We start from the raw sequence: 12,359 nt of genomic DNA on the forward strand, positions 1-12,359 counted from the left end.
GTACATTCAGAGCCCAAGCCACTACTGACTTGACCTAAATCCTGCCCCTAGTTTCAATGGGGTATACAGCTCTTCACTTCCTGTTTTGTTTAGCAGTGTTGTCATGAGCTTTTAAACGGTGTCTGTTTCCACTCAAGAAGCAGATGCATTTAAGCAGTGGGGTAACTGTCTCTTGCACGTGAAAAGTTTCTGAAGTGGTGGCCTTTTGGTGTGAAAGGCGCTGTATAAAAGTTACAGCAGCATTCAGCCAAAGGAAACAGGCATGTTCACAAAATCCTACAGGGTATCACTTTGCTGTACTATATCCTGCGTGCCCAAGGAGCAAGGATAAAGGGAGGGAAGATGTTTCTACAGTATTATTACAGGACTAGCTTAATTTTCATATGGAACATCAATAAAACCGCTTAAATGCCTCACTTTGGCCTCTATTGCGATGAATCTATGATTCCTTAGTCCTTTGCTTTGCTTCTTAGATTGTAACCTCTCTGGGTCAGGGCACTTTGTATGTGTTTGTACAGTACCTGGCACAATGCGGCCCCCATCCTCACTGGGGCCTCACAGCACTGCTGCAATAGAACAATAATAACAAACGGCCCCAACGCACAGATAAGGTATCTACAACGACCCGTATCGAACTGCAGCCATTATACCCTTTCTCTGGCTTTAGAAGGGAGATGACTCCATCGGGCCATGTTATTAACATCGCAGGGGAAATTTTTTTCCTCACTACCGAGTAGGTGCCCAGACTGATTTCAAGTAGATCTATCTCTACACTCCTACTGAAGCCTCCTCACTTAACTCTAATTTACACCCCGAACTCCAAAATCCAGCATCATCATATCTGAGCTGGACCAGACTGGGTCCCTTCATGGGCATCAGTTCTGCAAGGCCTTCATTTCTCTTTTCCTTCTCTTTCAGTGACTGCTTTATTTCTCCCTACTTTCTTTCATCTTCTCTTGGTCTTCTCCCTTTGCCTGTATCTTCACTTATCTCTTGTCCCATTTTCTCTTCATCTCCTTGCTTGGTTTCACTCCCCCCCCCCCCGGCATTAGTCCTTGCTCAGAAGCCAGATAACAGATAGAGAGGGTGCTAACGCCAAACAGTCTGAAAATCTTACACAACATAATACAGGGCAGGACTGTTCTGTGGATATCACAATAGTCACAGTGAATTACAAGGTATTAGAGGACTCTACTGTTGTGTATCTCATCTAGAAATAGTCATGGTGAAGGACATGGAATTATAGGACTATACGTTTCTCAGGTGCATACAGCAACAGTCCTGGTGACGGGCCATAGTATTACAGACTATACTGTTCTAGAGATCATCTAGCAATAGTCATGGTGAAGGACATGGTTTTATAGGACTATGCAGTTCTGTAACTTATATCGTAACAGCCATGGTGAAGGTCACACTCTTTGGTGAATACAGTTTCCTGTGGCCCATATCTCAACAGTCATGGGGAGGGATACAGTATTACAGGATTAAACCATGACCCTCCCCCCATCACAGCAATAAGCCAGGTATTAGCCAGTCAATAGGCAGAACCATTTTTAAAACAATTATTCTTGTCTGCTGAATGTAGCGTTAAATTTTCATTTGCATGAATGCCTTGTCTACACGGGGACCTGGACTGGAATAGCTCTTTCAGATCAGCTCCCCATTCTGGACAGAAGTGACTTTTATTCTGGAATAGAGTCCACATGCGGCCCTACAGGGAGCTATTCCGGAATAGCTTATTCCGCCATAGGGATTCTGGCCAATTTCCCTTTGTAGATAAGGCCTAAGGGCACTGCCCTGCCAGTGGAATTTACACTCACTTTAAGGCCCCTTTACACTACCAGAGTGATGGAAAGGGGCTGTTGTTTAAAATACATGACAATTGTGTGTACATGACAGTTGTGTGTATATAAATCTCCTCACTGTATTTTCCACTGCATGCATCCGATGAAGTGAGCTGTAGCTCACGAAAGCTTATGCTCAAATAAATTGGTGAGTCTCTAAGGTGCCACAAGTCCTCCTTTTCTTTTTGCGAATACAGACTAACACGGCTGCTACTCTGAAACCTGACAATTGGGTGCACAATATTTAAACTTTTCCCAATATCCAATAGCTGGGACTACAGAAACACAGGTAGTGAGAGCAACAGCAAGTTCTAGCCATTACCGTAAATGCAGCAAAAAAAGGTATCCCCTGGTGAGACATCAAGCAGTGACTAACAATGGAAATGCAATTAAAGGGAAGGAAACAAAGTCTGACTCTAAGAAAGTAAAAAATAACCCCCAAAACTTAAGGGGTTTTCTTGAAGATGATATTCCAAATTAAAATGAAACCAGCCCTGTTTTGTGAGCGTAAAACCTGGGGCTAACCAGAGTTTAGCCTCTTTGCACCAGGACTGAATTTGAACCACATTTAAAAGGCATGCCCCTACACTCCTGAAAAAAACAAAGCTCCCATTGAACTCAATGGGAGTTCTTTTTGCATCAGGACTGCAGGGTTAGGTCCAGGTCCCTTAATGTAACACACACACACACACACACGATTTTTGCTTTGCCCTGCCACTTGGGTATAATGCAGCCACCACAAATGGATCTGAATAACTCTTGTTTCAAATAAGGCAGTACTTCAGCATATTCCCTACATACCAAACCCTACACAGTAAGCCAAATTAATCTCCAATGTATCTCCACTGACTTCAACAGAAGGATTTGGCTCGTTCTTTAAATATAACTATGTATAATCTTTTTATATATAACCAAATGCAACTAAAGGATAGATCTATAGATATCTATCTTTTGGTAGTATTTTAATATGGCACCATGCGTTTTTTATTTCTTTTATGCTTGTGATTAGATTAAATAGATAGATAATCTATCTATTTTCTATATCCATCCATCTAGGCATATGATAAGAATTTGTCCACTCCCGAACTTCTTGTAGGCAAGTGGGATATAAGCAAGAATGTCTCAATCAAGACATAATCATTTTAATTAGTGGGTGGATCATTTTCTGGGCTGATCTCCTTGGGGACAACAAAAAGGAAAGAATCTCCTTTAAGATTTCCATTTGCCTTGCTGCTCTGGTCCTCCCCTTTCCACTAGGGTATCTTCAATCTCGAACGCTGCATAAAAGGAAAAACTCCTTGATATTTTGCCTTGACTTTTGCTAAGGCTGGGACACATCAGAGGGACCTGAGGTTTTGGTTTTTTTTTAAACGTTCAAGATCACCTTTTCCATGGGGCAGGGGGGTGTAGAGAGCAGAAAGGAGAAACATTTTTTCCCCAGCTGTGATGCAAAGGCTGTTGACACCTTCCTTGCAGCCTGGCTGTTCCCCAAGGGCAGGTAGTTGAAAGGTTCACCTACATCAAGTCATAAGTAATGCAGCAGGAAGCTCAAGCATATTGCAGGCAGGGAGCACACATAGCTAGGGTCCAGCATCACATCCTTCGCAATTGCTGCTTATTCTGCATCCTCCTTCTATTCCACGGGTCCGGAGTATAAGACAACATCTCTCTCTCTTTAAGTGAAAGTGTGATGCGGGAACTTCACAGGCACGGACTGACTGTAATTACTGCCTGCCTGCTGCAAAGGCTCGCTCTTCCCTTCCCACTCTTCTCACTTGTTTTCTTCTGTGAAGCAGAGTGCAAGCCTTCAGAGAGTACTGCTGCTGGAAAAGATTGGGACTGACAGAACATCAAGATTCCATTGCCCGTGGCTTTTAGTGATCACTTTCATGGGGGTGGGGGGGAAGGCAGGGAGAGCAGTGTGTCTCCTGGTCCAGTGCCAGAAGCTTGGCTACCTCCAACGCCCCTCTCCCTGTTTCAACCAGGAAGATGCACTTAAACCACAAGAAGCCTTCTCCTCTCGGCCTCAGCCTGCTTGTGCTTTTCTGACGCGCTCAAGACGCTAGGGGAGGCGAGCGAGTGGAAAGTAGCAAAAGGGGAAATTATTCTTCTTGTCCAAACAGTCTGCCCTTCTGTGGGATTTTCCTCAAAAGTTCTCAAAGGGTTTGACAAACGTGTATTGCCGACCTCAGGCCAAATTAGGTGCTACAATGCCCATTTGACAGATGGGGAAACTGAGATACAGAGCGACCAAACAAGTCGCTCAAGATCACCCAGAGAGTCAGTGGCCAGGCCAGGAACAGAAGGCATGAGTTTAGACGCCTCCTCTCCCTGCATTAACCATAAGAGACACTGGGGCCAAACTCTGGACTCATTAAAGTCAACAGGAGTTTAGCCATTGACTCAAATTTGGCCTTAATCAGAAGACAATCAAAAGCTGAAGAGCTGTTGAAGGACAAGTTCTCGTAGCTCACATGCCTACACAATCCCCCCAGGCGACGTCAGGCAGGTGCCCAACGAGAGGTTTTCCTATACTGGAGATCAATAGGGATGACACAAAAGTGGAGTTCCTGCTTACGTGTCAAAGGCCGATCAAATGCTCTGCTAGCCTCTTCCCCTCCAGGACAGAACCTGCACCTTCCCTCTTTATCTTACGTTCTAACAGCGAGAGGTTACAGCAGAGGATTGGGAGCCAGGACTCCTGGGTTCTCCTCGTTGCTCTGTCACTAGTTCAGTATGTGACCTTGGGCAAGTTTTTAACCCCTCTGAGCCTCAGCATACCCCCACCTACACAATGAGTAGAACTATAATAGGGAGGCTGAGAGATTCAGGGAATGTCTACACATACAGCGCTGCAGTACATCTGGTGGAGATGCTCTAGGCTTACGGGAGACAGCTCTCCTGTCGGCATCATAAAAGCCCCTCCGCGAGAGGCGGTAGCTACGTTGGTGGGGGAAGTGCTGTCCACACCGGCGTTTATATCGGTGTAACTTGTCTCTCTCGGAGGGGGTGGTTTATTCACACCCCTGAGCAACATAAGTTAAGCCGACATAAGCTGCAGTGTAAACATAGCTTTAGTCTTTGCCAAATGCTTTGAGATTGTCACATGACAGGCGCTAAGTGGTATTATTTTGTACAGCAGTGCCTGAAATTAAACCCAACTCCACAACTGTGACACCCTGTAATGGAAGGACAGGAACCAATGATATAGAATCTGCAGCTTCTGATGCATCACTGTCCATGTCAATATGCAATTTTTTAAGTGAGCCAAAGTCTAGGTTAACTGCTTTCCCTTCATTCTAAACCTACTTATCAATGGTATTTCTAAGGCAGCATTTATGGATCAACCTTTCCCCTTCTCCCTGTATTATGTAAGTCTGCAGCCTTGCAAATTGCAAATACCACAGAACAAGAGCCCACTGCTCTCCTGATTTTTAAATCTACATCTTAATTGTAGCTGCAAAAGGTTTCTAGCAGTGGGAGAAGAACAAAAGCGGAGTGAGCCAGTGGGGCTTAAGAACTGGCACACCTAGCAGCCTTATCAGGCAAGCCCCTCTGCCACACAAAACCCGACCAGCCTAGTAATTGCGTTCTGCATTGCTGCTCAGGAGATGCCAGTTCAGCTCCCAGACCTGACCTCGTTTTTACCCAGAGTGGCAAAGGGGATGCAAATGCTACGGAGACTCAGTAGCAACCTCTGGCTGATTAAGGAGCAGCATTACTAGGCATCTTAGGGGATCCCATTGTACGCTCCTCGTTGGCCAAGTTGGCTGCCAAGCAGTGCCTGGGTGAGGGACACCAGGAGCACGGGGGGAAAGGACAGAATCACACTGGCGTGACAAGGATACTCTCAGAAGACCCCTTAAATTAATCCAAACAAATGTATGACCACTCAGCAAAAGAGATCCTGCATGTGCTCACAGCAAGGACAGGAGTGGTGGCTATGGTTCTTCAAGGGGCCCTCCAATCCCCTACAGACAACTCCCCCAAAAAGGGGCAGATATTATTATATGGGAGGAAGAGATCACAGTGAGAAAGGAAACAGTGAACTGAGTCCTACATTATGGGCTAGCTCCTCTCTCTCCTCCCCTCCCGCCCCCGCCCCAGCTGTGACTGAGCTCTGCTCAGTGCAGAACCTGAGAAGGGGGCAAAGGTGGCTGTACCCCAACTTTTTGCCCCCCCTTCCAATCCTGGGGCTGGCCCAGGGCCAGTTTGGCTGTTGACACAACTTTAGAGCAGTCTCAGGGCTGCTACAGTTTGCTTGCAGGTGGAATAGCCCCCGGGACGGCGGCACAACTCCAGCCTCACTCCCATTCCCCAGTCGCACCCCGACATGCCTCCCACGCTGGCAGTTGGCCATGCCAGCTCTAAGCCACTGGTGAATTCCTGAATGCAAGGGGAATCCTCAGCTGGCTTAGGAGTACTTTAAGTCGGCTTTGCACTGCTCCCCTGGGGAAAAGCAGACTTGGTGAGGCTGCGGATCCGACCCTATGTGCCCAATAGAAGCTTTGCTCCTACTTGGGTCCCAGCTCCTACAGTCCCCTAGGCACAGCAGTAGAGGCAAGGCTGTGGGCATATAGCTGGGGTACGTGTCAATTTCCCTCTTGAGTCGCATCATAGTTACCCTGACCTCAGTGACGATACTCTGTATTTACACCACTATAACTGAGATCAGAACCTGGCCCTAAGTGTCCCACGCAGCCCGAAGGATACTCAGACACGGGGGCGGGGAGCGGGGGAAAGGGGGAGAAAGAGAAAGCCTAATTTTAACCCTTTGAATCCCAGAGGTATTTTACCAGGGGGGTCTCTTAGCTGAACGTGGTGCGTCAATCAGAAAACACCAAGCCTACCCAGACTGCAGATTGCCTGCATACTTGGGCCACTTACACTGCGGAGATGCCCTGGCTGTGTACAGGGGCAGCTTGCCTGCCAGGGGTCAAAGTGGGGGGGTTTAAAAATAGCACGTCTCTCTCACACACCAAAAAAAACCCCAACCCAGACTGAGGCAGGAACAACAAAAGCAGTGATCAGTAAAGACTACCCCAAGAGGCTGTAAGTTCTTCAATTAGAGCTCTCATTATAGGCCTGGAAACTCCACTCTCTTCTGTACAGCTAACACACTTTTATTTTCTCCTTTTAAAGAAAAAAAGGGGGGAGGCGAAAGAGGAGGAACGCTGCATCTTTAATGCAGCAGACAGGTCTGCTGAGATTCACTTGGGCTCTTATTTTGACTTTCATCTAAAAGAGCTGCCCTGGGAATCCATTAAGTCCAATTTAAATCGACTCTCCGCCCCCCTGCTTTCTCCCCGCCCTGCTCACACCCCCTCCTCCCCCCAGACTCTGCTCCCCTTGGAAACAAACAAATAAAACAAGCAAGGGGGGGCCAGGCAGAGCCTTGCAGGAATGTTTTTTTTTTATTTTGAAAGACGTGCTCCAAGGAGGTCACCCCTCCCAAGGCACTTAACAGATCTTTATTGCGGCACAAAAATAAAATCCAGGAGAACGGTGGCCACACTTGGATAAGGTCTCAGTATTAGTATCTCAGCCACCACCTTTCTCTGCCTGATAAGGTTTCAAAGTCCATGGGCTCATGCTATACTTTTGCTTCCTAATTTTCACATATGATTTTTCTCTCTTCTGGATTTTATTTATTTATTTATAATTACTGTGAGCTGGCTTTGTTACAATATCAGCTGGTAAAGTTTGAATGGATATGATTTCATGTACCACTTCAGTTCGGTTTTCCTCTGCTAGCTCGACAGTTGCAAAAATCATTCTTTGCATTCCAAAAATCAAATTCCATTCCACGCAAACGCAAGCCCCCGTGAGCTGCTCCGTAATGATAGAGAATGGACAGCCCCCCTCGGCTGTCATGTACTGCCCGGTCATTCAAGCACTGCTTCTGTAGTATAAACGCTTTTCCAACCCCCCGCGCCATACGCACACATTCTGCATTGCATCCTATTCATGTGTTTTCAATCATTGCCATTTCTTTATTTAAAACAAAAGCTCGCTCGCTCCGTCTCTCCCTCACACACATTCTGAAAAGTGAAATCTCTATAAGGGGGCTGTGAGTTGGTTGTTTGGGTTGTTTTTTTAATGACAATGGACGGTTTTTGTATAAATTTGCCATGGGAAAGGAGGAGCAGGAGAGCATGTGAAAGTCTCACGGAGGGGGTTTCCGAACACCCGGCCAGATGTGCAAATCCTGGGATTACTCATATCTCGGCTAGAACAATTTTTTCTGGCAGTCGCGCCTGATACACACCAAATCAACGAAAGACAACAAATCAAATCAGGGTTTGCACACAAAGACAACAGCAATGATTGTGGGACACTGGGGCTCATCAGTTTTGTTGGAACTTTTTAAAGTAGAAAAACATGCACATGAATAACTCCAACACTAAACAAACCCTCCTTGACAGACCTCGCTCCCATATTCATCTACAAACCCCAGCTTTTATTATTATTTCAACTTCCAAAAAGTGGGGGTTGAGACTAGCAAAATGAAGAAATCTCTGTCGTACACACACACACACACAAATATTCGTATCTTTGTTCAGACGCCCGTTACCAATAAAGCCACTTGAAATTTGCAACAAATTCAACCCCCTTTTTTAATTATAGAAAAAAACAAACAAACCAAACCCCAAACACTGCAAGCAGGACACAGACAAACTCTGCGATGCCAGAAACGTACGGTGTAGCCTCAATTGGAAAGGGCAGCAAGTTACACGAGAGAAAAATAAATCAGGGAAAAGCGCTGCAAATTCCCAAAGAACGTTCTGCAGACCCTCCAGTAAAGAAAGGCACAAAGATATAGCTTGTAACAATACCTGCAATGTTTCTTGTTCTCCTCTCTCTCTCTCTTTCACTCTCTCGTGCTGTCTCTCTCTCTCCTCCTCCTCTTCCAGAACACAGTAGCCAGATTAGATCCTTAGGAAAAAAAAAAGTGAGAAATAGCACAATTCTTTTTTTTTTTTTTTTTTTGCTTTCCTTCTCAGCAACCCTTCTAAGCTCCTTCAGTAGCCATTATTCATGGACCACTAGGGGATATAAGGTAATTAGAAACGGCCCTATAGCATCCAGCCTGAAAATTTAATGCCAGTGGTAGGAGTGGTTGGGGGGTTTGGCTGCAGGCTGCTACACCAGACAGGAGGGTGCTTTGGTGGAGCTAGGGAAGAGGTGAGGGTTGGGGGTGGCGGGGAAGGAAACGGAGGGAGGGCGGTTTGTCCGATCTCTCGATAGAGGCGTCCAGTCGTTGGGCAGGATGGCCAGAGCTGCAGAGGGGCTAGTGACAGTGTGTGTCTTTTTATTATTATTATGATTGCTGAGTGGTGGGCAGGCTTGCCTTGCCTTGCCTGTGTGATCTATGCGAGGTTTGTGTGTGTGTGAGTGTGTGCGTGTGTTTGTGCCAGGAATAGCAATCAGCAACAGAAGCACCACACAGAGCAAAAATGCCATCATGCAGGGTCAACAGAAAGCTGCAGACATTATTATTTTTCTTTTTTTTTTTTTTGGCTTAATCCTCTAGAGGGGGGAGAGAGGGAAGGAGGAAGGAGGTTGCTGGTTCCTTTATAGTTTTTCATTTTTCTTTCCTCAGTCTCAAGTGGTCACATTAACAACAAAAAAACAAAAACAAAAACACCCACCCACCAAAACATCCCAGTTCTGAACTAAGCCTGCATCAGAGAGATACAGAACAGTCTTGGGGTCTGAGGCTGTGTTTCATTTTTGAATGCAATGATCAGATAGGTGGATGTGGAAGGTAGCTGGGAAAAGAAAGAGCGAGGCAGAGAGGGGGGCGGAGAAATGAGAACAAATCACACCTGCAGCTGTCTCTGTTCTGCGTAGCCAGCTGCAGCCAAGGCAGTGACTGACAGGAAAAATACAGAAGCTCGGACTCCGAGCTTTGTGCATCTGTTGGGATTTAGGTGGACGGTGGCTGGCAAATTAGATCTGACGGCAGCTAATCTCCTTGCATGGTTGTTTTAGGTTTTGTGTTTGGAACGAGGGAAGGGGAACATTAACAAAGAGCAATCCCTCCCTATGCACCTCTTCTAAATGAAAAATCATGAGAAAAACAAGGACGTTAGGCACTGCCAGGTTAAAAGAAATCAAAGAGCCCTACCCCTCGCCTAGAGGAAGCTCAGCGGCCCTATGAAAAGTTTCAAAACCGGAGGAGTCACCATGACACTGCAGACCACTGGTCCGCAAAGCCAGGTGTTCTGCTTCCAAGTGCCCCATGCTTGATGCCCCTGGAGGAGGTTGTAAAACCCTCTTAATACAATTCTTGGGGTAATACTTGCCCATGGGGAGAGTGGGAACTTCTGCCTGACCCCAGCTGGTGATCAGACTATGCCCTGAAGTATGAGGATTGATATCCCCTTCTGCAAAAGCTACTCTTATTTTTTTAACCTTACTAAGTTACTCGCCTCAATGATCTCCCATGGCAGCAAGTTTCCTGGGTTAATCGTTCATTATGAAAAAGAGTATTCACTGGGATCCATTTCCAGTCTGTTGGCTTTTAATTTCACATGGAACCCCCTGTTGTTGAATTATGGGGTAGAGTACATAGGAGCCTTCTTTTCACTATTAATTTTTGTATATATTCAGAGGTCAAACAATAAATAAAGATCAAGCCTCATAAGAAAACCAAGGTTTGACTATTCGTCTTCCATGAAGTCCATCGTCATTCAAAATATCTCCTCCTTCACCCAATTTGGCACTGTTCTTCTCCCAGCTGTCTTCTCCTCCTCCAAGTTCTCTCCTAGCTCCAGACCCAGTTTGGCTGGTGTATTCCCTAACATAATATACTATAACAAATCGGTGGTCACTTAAGACTTCACAAGTGTCACACTGCTGTACACCCCAGCCAGTCAGAACTTCAAGGCAGTAGCAGGACTCGCACTCAGATCCTCTTAATCGAAAAAACACAAATCCCTTCCTACCACTGGACCTGAAAGAAAATCTCCTTTAGCACTTAGCAGCAGAGGGGCTAGGACCCATAGCTGAACAGTTTTGATTCCACTTGATTAATTTCTTATCATTTCTCTTTAAATCATAGGCTCTGTTCTGCACATTTCCTCTTCAATGCCGGTTTACACCTAACCTCACAAAGTTTATGTTCTGTTCTGTAATCATTACTCAGTCTGGATTTCTATTTTCTGAGGGATACTTGGCTTGAATCAACCCTTGTACCTTGCCATCTTGCTGTACCGTTTACTTCTTGTCCTTTTGATTTCTTATTTGTAGGGAATATTCAGCCCTTCTCTGACTCCAATCAAGTATCTTATGCAGTCTCCAAGCTAAGCCTATGGATTTTCATTTCCTAACTTTGTCCTAGAGGCTGTTTTCCACTAGCTTCCTCATTTTGAAAAAAATCCTCACAGCATTAATTCTTGGTATGATTGCATCTGCAAGGATGTTGGAACTTAATTATCTGTGGTCACTGTTATCTGTGGCCCAGTCACACCTTAGTTCTTGGCCCAACTCCTGTGCATGACTCAGAATTAGGTCAAGAATCATCTCTCCTCTTCCAGAACAAGCTGTTCCATGAACCAATAGCTCATTATCTTGAGAAACTGTTTCTCCAAATCATGTCCTCATGTGACATTCCGTTTATATTCAGTTAGCTAAAGGCACCCATTTTTACTGTTTTGACTGGAGTTTGTTCACTCCGTGACTTCTCACGGCACTCGGTTTTCACCACCCATGTTCTGATCCAGAGGCTGAAGGCACAACTCACTATTTTCGTGACCTGCAAATTATACCTACAGGGATTCAGCCTCATGACTACACATCCCCCCCCCCCACCCCCCAACAGACTACATGGCCTCATTTGTGTAGCTCTAATACACACACCTATGTGTCCAAACCTATCTTTCCTGGAGAGCTAGGAATTACATCAGCCCAAGGGTTATTCTCATCACAGATTTCAGAAATGCCAGATAACGTCCAAGTCTTCTTCCCGTGCAGGCTGGTACAACTTCCCCTTTTGCATTTAAGCCTCTCACACTGCTCTATCACCCTTTGTCATCTTTATTTGTAACTATCTGCCCATTTCCCACAACTCTTTTTGCCAAACCGTTACCTTATTGGATGGCTCCTCTTGGACACCGTCCTCCAACCATAGTCACTGCCTTATCTCTCTGCCATCCATAGCAGATTTCCTTGTCCAGCATGAGTACGCCTCAGCACTTGCTTCTCATTTAAATAACTTTAATTTTCTTCATTTGTCAGCAGTCAAGCTCTCATTGGATTCCAGTGGAGACTTTCTGCACAACCTGTCCCTTCCTCAAAGACGTTCCCCTATGTCTAATCAACTCAGATCCTGCACTCCAGCTTCAGCCTAGCTGGGGCTACAAGGAACCAGAAGCGCATCAGAGGAAGCCACTGTAGAGGCTTTGGACTTCAACAGTCCTCACCAGAATGATCTAAATTTAGTTTCCAGGACTTCCCTTCTGCAGTTCCTTATGCCACTGCTGTTGACACACACTGTGATCACTGGCTCCT

The 12,359-nt window shown here is 45.7% G+C and overlaps 1 protein-coding gene across 3 annotated transcripts in view; it reads right to left on the reverse strand.

Moving 5' to 3' along the window:
* RAI1 (retinoic acid induced 1) overlaps positions 1 to 8,879 on the reverse strand; it is an 83,507-nt gene extending 74,628 nt beyond the window's left edge. For all 3 annotated transcript variants that reach the window (XR_013347359.1, XR_013347360.1, XM_077828900.1), the window contains exon 1: positions 8,681 to 8,879. The gene's annotated coding sequence lies outside the window, so the exon portion shown is untranslated. The remainder of the gene's footprint in view (positions 1 to 8,680) is intronic.
* Positions 8,880 to 12,359: the final 3,480 nt, after the last annotated feature.

The sequence above is a fragment of the Eretmochelys imbricata genome, chromosome 10, assembly GCF_965152235.1.
Source record: "Eretmochelys imbricata isolate rEreImb1 chromosome 10, rEreImb1.hap1, whole genome shotgun sequence".
Lineage (NCBI taxonomy): Eukaryota > Metazoa > Chordata > Testudines > Cheloniidae > Eretmochelys > Eretmochelys imbricata.